The following is a 6,596-nucleotide window of genomic DNA, read 5'->3' on the forward strand; positions in this document are numbered from 1 at the left end:
TTAGCATAGCATTTTGCACACAAAGCTTTTAATCAAATTAAAAAAAATCAGTAAACAAGTTCTCAGTTTCTTTTTGCAGAAAAAAACAACTTTTTACACGAAGGCACGGGTTTCAACCGTGACATTTGGAGCTTCGACAAGACAGAGTTTTTTTTCCCCAAGGTCAGCCTGTTAGCTTAGCTCGTAGCTTAGCTCGTCAGCTTAGCTGCTTTTAACGATCCAAAAATGCGATTTTGGAACGTTAAAACAGATTTTAATGAAAAGAGAAAAAAGAGAAAGAGAGGGGTCAGTGAAGAGCATCAGAGTTGAGCTTTTTGTCATCCAGTGTTTCCAGTAGAAAGAGAGACACGAAGAAACGATAAGCCGATAAATGAAAATTAGGTCGATAATTTTCATTTATCATGCGATTAATTGATTTATTGTTTATCTCGACAGGCCTACTTGACCCTCGTTAGAAAAGGAAAGGCTCAACATTCCTTGAAGGAATGCATATCGCTAGGGCTGAACGAGTATGGAAAATATTCCAATTGTGATTTTTTTTTTTTTGCATCAATATTGCGATTTAATATGCGATTATTTTTCAATGTCTTCTTCTCGTGTATTTTTCATTGAACACAAGCAATAAATCAATCTGTTTCAGTTGTAAAAAAAACCCCCACTGTTTTCAGCTCCGCTGCAACTCTGTTTCTGCAGTTTTTGCGTAGCTCCGGGATAGCAACTTGGCTAAAATGTGTGCGCAAGGGCGTTCTATACCGCTTATCCATTGTGTTTACCAAAGCCGTAAACCCAGGCTTGGTCACTAATGTGCATCATGTCTTACGGAGTTATACCTTCGAACAGTTCGGTCATTGATCCTTGTCGGCTGGTACTTTGTTTACTTGAAGCTGAAGCACTGGTCGTTTGCATTCTAGCCATGCAACTATCGTAAATGGCTCTGTGGTGTTTTTTTAAGTGTTGATAAATATTTGTGGTGTTACCTGGAGAGGTAGCAATAGCAGCAAGGCAGGTTCTGCACAACACATGTTGTTGCACGTCTTCTTTTTATTATAGCCAAAATACAGTAATTCCAAACAACGGACGTGCTGCCCTTCTTTGGTACCAAACTTTCAGATGTGTCAGCTTCTGCCGAGCCTGACACCATTGTGCAACTAGTTAAAGTGCAGTGTTGACTTCTGCTTTGCTCCACTCACATAATCAGATGACGTGACCAGTCAAATTACAGCCTTCGCGATTAGAAAATCTTATTTTATCATATCGCGATATTATTACAAATGCAATTAATTGTTCAGCCCTACATATCGCTCGAGTTGCACATCACCGTCACGCGTTGTGGTCAAACCTTGAAATTGTACGAGTTCATGCGATGTTGTGGGACGGCACACTGATAGTATTGATTGTGAATGATTCTCAGTGGTAACACTTTACAATAAGATACACAAAATTTTCTTAACTACTAGGGAATGCCTAAAGAACAAATCAGGAGTTAATGGGTAGTTAAAACGTACTTATTGGGGAACACACAGCCCAGCCTTATTAAAGGACTACTGGTTAGTTACCTTGTAAATGAAGAGGAACCAATCAAGAACTAATGTGTAGTTACCAAGGAAACCAAAGAGGAACGAATGAGAAGCTAATGGGTAGTTAACCAGTACTTAATGGGGAACACACAGCCAAGCCTTATTAGAGGACTACTGGTTTGTTACCACAGAAACAGGATGCTGGTGAAGATTCTGTCATCCAGGACATGATGAATTCAAAAAACATTCAATACAAAAACAAATGGACTTTATTTGTAACAGCAGATGTTTCGCTCCTCATCCGAGGAGCTTTCACAATTCAATGAGCAGTGAGTGAGAGATTCAGGTTATAAGGCTGAGTGAGATGAGACACACACATATGTAGATTTGACAAGTCACATCTTAACACCTTAACAGTAGGGGTGTCTTAAGGTCTTTGTTACTCTAATTCAAAAATTAGAAAGCTCCTCGGATGAGGAGTGAAACGTCTTCTGTTACAAATAAAGTCCAATTGTTTTTGTATTGAACGTTTTTTGAACACAGAAACAGGAGAAATTCTCCATGTGGGTTCTGAATAAACCCTGTACCAGTGAGGTCACAGGTCATAATTGTCAAAAACCTGTTTCCTAGTGATTACTGATTTTATTACCTATTAGCTCCTGATTCATTCCTCTTTAGTTTCCTTGGTAACTACCCATTAGTTCTTGATTAGTTCCTCTTCATTTATAAAGGTAACTAACAAGTAGTCCCTTAATAAGGGTTGGCTGTGTTTCCCCCAGTAAGTACTGGTTAACTACCCATTAGCTCCTGATTCATTTGTCTTTGGTTTCCATGTTAACTACCCATTAGTTCCTGATTAGTTCCTCTTTATTTCACAGGTAACTAACCGTAGTCCCCTAATAAGGCTGGGATGTGTGTTCCCTATTAAGTATTGGTTAACTACCTATTAACTCCTGATTTGTTCCTGAGGCGTTCTCCAGTAGGTAATCACATTTTGTGTACCTTATTGTACAGTGTTACCCTCTCAGTGACTACCACATCAATTTTTAGCTAGTATTTCAGGGTTACCATGAACTTTGGAAATCAGGGAAAACCCATAAAGTACAGGACGTAGATAAATATCCCGGCTCTATTTTAAACTTAAACAGTTTTCTCGTGGAAAACGTCTTTGTCTTTTCTTCTTGTACCACAGTTACAACCACCTACAATCTAACGATGCCTGCCATCAGCGCCTAATGCTAATGATATGCTGAGTGCAACTCAAGCGTGTGGGTTATGACTTTCCAATTATGCATGAGCTTGACGTCCAGGATACCTTCAGGGGGGAAACTGTGCACAGGTGTGTCAATTATGGATGTCTGTGTCAGCAATCAAAAGGTTTTACGCAAGTGTGATAAATTAATAGCAACTCCTGTAGAGAGGTGAGGAGTTTGAGTAAAAAAAAAAAAAAAAAAAGGTTCTATAAATTATTCTGCTGCTGGACATTTTGTTTTGAAGCTGCGTGCGAGAGAGAGTAGCCGCTTGGTATAAATTCATCCCAACAGGCATCTGTGCAGAAGAGTTTAGAGCTCAACCAACCTTTGCACCCTGTGATTGGGATTTTCACACTGTCAGCCTTCGGTCACGATCCGCTGCAGAACAGCAACGGCTCGTCCTCGCCTGGACAACCGTCGCTTCATGGATGTCGGCCTCACGTGCAGCCGTTCAGCTAGAACGTTTTACTGGCTTTAAGTCGGCTCTTTATTTCAGTGTTGGGTTAGTAGTCACCGGCTTAAGGAAAAAGAAGGTGACGATGCGTTGGCTTCTGTCTGTGCCAAGACATCTCATGAACCACTGGACAGAACTTAATTGAAAATCTCAAAGGATGGATGTTTACAACTGATTAACCTTTGGTGTCACCCCAATTCAAGAGGCTGCTCAGCTATCAACTTTAGCAAACACAAAAATGGTTATGACTCAGTCAGCTTTAGAGATAAGGTGCTAAAACTTAGTCTGGTAGACACATGTAATTACCATCCATCCATCATCTTTACCCGCTTCTTCTTTTTCGGGTCATGGGAGTCACTGGTGCCCATGTCCAGCTATCACTGTGTGAGAGGTGTGCACACCCTGGACAAGTCTCCAGTCCATCACAGGGACACAAAGACAAACGAGACAAACAACCATTCACTCTCTCACTCACCAGTCAGCCTAAGATACATGTTTTTGGTCTGTGGGAAGAAACTAGAGTACCCGAAGAAATTCACGCATGCACGGAGAGAACAGGCAAACTCCAGCCAGAAAGGTCCCAGGCCAGGATTTGAATCGGCGGCCTTCTCGCTGAGAGGCAGCAGCTTTATCAACTGTGCCACCATACCACCCAGCACGCATTTTAAGCTCTATATGTTGCACATCTTTTGCTCAAATGCTAAGCTGTCCACCATGACTGATCAGCCAATGTAAGAGCTTGAACGTCAAATTGACATAAAAGTCAAATTTAATTTGATTGTAGCTGGGAGATATCCTGATGCATGCTCAATAATCCAGGTAGAAAAATCTAAAAAAGTTAAATCTGGTCCTCTGGTCCTCTTGTTTTGTTTTTTTTAATGTCCAGAGGACCAGATTTAACTTTTTTAGATGTAGCTGGGAGACTTCTTTTACGCATTCTCCAACACTAACATGTCCCACAGTCTAGTTTGTCTTTGTGCTTAATGTTCAAGGATTCAAGGTTGTTTATTTGTCATTCGCACCCCATGTGGTGCATATGGTGGAACGAAATTGTGTATAGAGTCCCAGTTACATCCAACAATAAAATGTAAAAGAAAAACAGTAAGATCTAAGATATGAACTAAGAAAAACATCAACTAAATATACACTAAGCACTAGTTGCATAAAAACATTACATGAATGATTAATGTTAGATTAAGATTTGACCAAACCAGCTATAATCCCATCCCTTCTCACTTCTTATGAGGATTTTTTAGTCTAATCTCTGGCGTGAAAGGTGGTGGGTGATGTGTATTTCTTTCAAGGAACATTTTTATTTTTATTTTGTTTAGAATCATATTAAGTTGATGCAAACAACAAATACCCAACAAAGTTCAGTCCGATCATCTGGACAGTTTAGTTTTTATTTTTGTTGAGAAGTTTCGTCCCGATAACCAGACTGAACTTTGTTGGATTTTCTACCTGGATTATTGCGCATGAACTTTGATGTTTTGAACCACTTTGGCTATGGCTGCCTCAGAGGAGTCAACGGGGGAGAGGGCGGGCCCCAGAAACCATCTCATCACCAGCAAACTGGTTGATCCACTATGGGAGTGTGGGACTTGTAGAGCTTGTTGTGGCTCCTGGGACTGATGAAGTCCTTTGGATGAAGGGCAAAACTTCTCAACCACAAAAAAAAAGAAACCGTCCAGATGACCTGACTGAACTTTGTTGGATTTTTTTTACCTGGATTACTGAGCATGAACTTTGATGAAACAAACAACAAATACTTGATAATAATATGAACTTTTTCACCTAACAGCTGTCTTTTCTTACCTGGACTTATTCAATGTTCTTTATTGTCATTCACATCACATGTGGTACATGAGGTGGTATGAAATTGTGTACACAGGGTCCCAGTTACATCCAACAACAGCAAAAATATAAATTGTAAAAGAAACAGAAATAAGGATCTAAGATATAAATTGCCTGTGCCACTTATTCACACAAATTTAACTTACTCAAACTAAACAAATTTTACTTTTCAGACAAGCTTAAAAGTATTTTCCTGTGATTGGTTGGCAGGAGCATTAAGATTTCAGCCTAAGCAGAACAGTCAACAAGGCGGCAGCAGCAGCAGGCTGTTTTTTGTGGCAACTTTTTTTATGCACTTGGACGACAAAATGTCAACAAGTAATTAGCACTGAAAACAAAGCGGTGACAGGTTATTAAATTCATACAAATTGCTTCTCTTTGTAAAGAACGTAAATACAATCAGAAAGGTCAAAGACCTTGTTTACCAGACTGTAACTTTTATTAATCACTTTAATTAGCTCCTTAGTGTCTAATTTTTGGCAGAAGATTAATAATCATTGATCTGTAAAAGCTTTTTTAAATTTACTTCCAAGTCAATTATTCTCAACTTTTAATCAGTTATACTTGATGGGTGATTCTTGTTTGTTGCAATAGAACAAAACATATTTATTTTAAAATACTGTATTTTCCAGCGTATATGTCACAGTTTTTTTTGCATAGATGTGTCAGTCCTGTTACTTATACGCCAAAGCGACTTATATACATTTTTTTAAATCATATTCATAATGCAATTTTTGACTGATGCTTTAAAATTCTAAGAACTGCAACAGTGAGTCCTCTCATGCACGCTCGCTTCATTCAGCTGGTGCAAGCGGTGGAACGCTGGAGAGCTAGCGGCTCTGGCCACGATGGATGGATGATGGATGGATGGCACCGCCCAGGTGAAATGAAGCTGTTTTGACCATTAAATAAATGCGTAACAGTGTTTTCCCCCAGATAACTTGCCGTGGCAGGGCGATCTCCTCTGTGATTTTTGTGCGGGGGGGGGGGGGGGGGGGGGATGGACGGAGACATGTCCTGAGCTGCGCAGCGCGCTGTTTATACAGACAGTTTTAGAGGGTGGGGGGGACAGAGATACAGCCGTGTGCCGTTTGCACCTACTGTATTACACAAAGTTTGTTTTCTCAGTCATCCAGGTATATAACAAAAAAGGTTGAATCATGTCATCTGGACTTCGTTTTTTTGTTAAAAAGAAACATTTCGCCCCTCATCCAAGAGGCTTCGTCAGTCTGAGGCCTAGCCATCTGGTATTACCCAGAAGCCACCCTGACTCTTGTGTTTCAAGCCTGCCTCAGATACCCCTGAAGTCTGGCCTTTTCACTAATAGTTTCAAAAACACAAAGTTTGTTTTCTCAGTCATCCAGGTATATAACAACAAAAAAGGTTGAATCATGTCATCTGGACTTCGTTTTTTTGTTAAAAAGAAACGTTTCGCCCCTCATCCTTGAAACACAAGAGTCAGGGTGGCTTCTGGGTAATACCAGATGGCTAGGCCTCAGACTGACGAAGCCTCTTGGA

Source organism: Nematolebias whitei, chromosome 1 (assembly GCF_014905685.2).
Source record: "Nematolebias whitei isolate Nwh7 chromosome 1, NemWhi1, whole genome shotgun sequence".
Classification (NCBI taxonomy): Eukaryota; Metazoa; Chordata; class Actinopteri; order Cyprinodontiformes; family Rivulidae; genus Nematolebias; species Nematolebias whitei.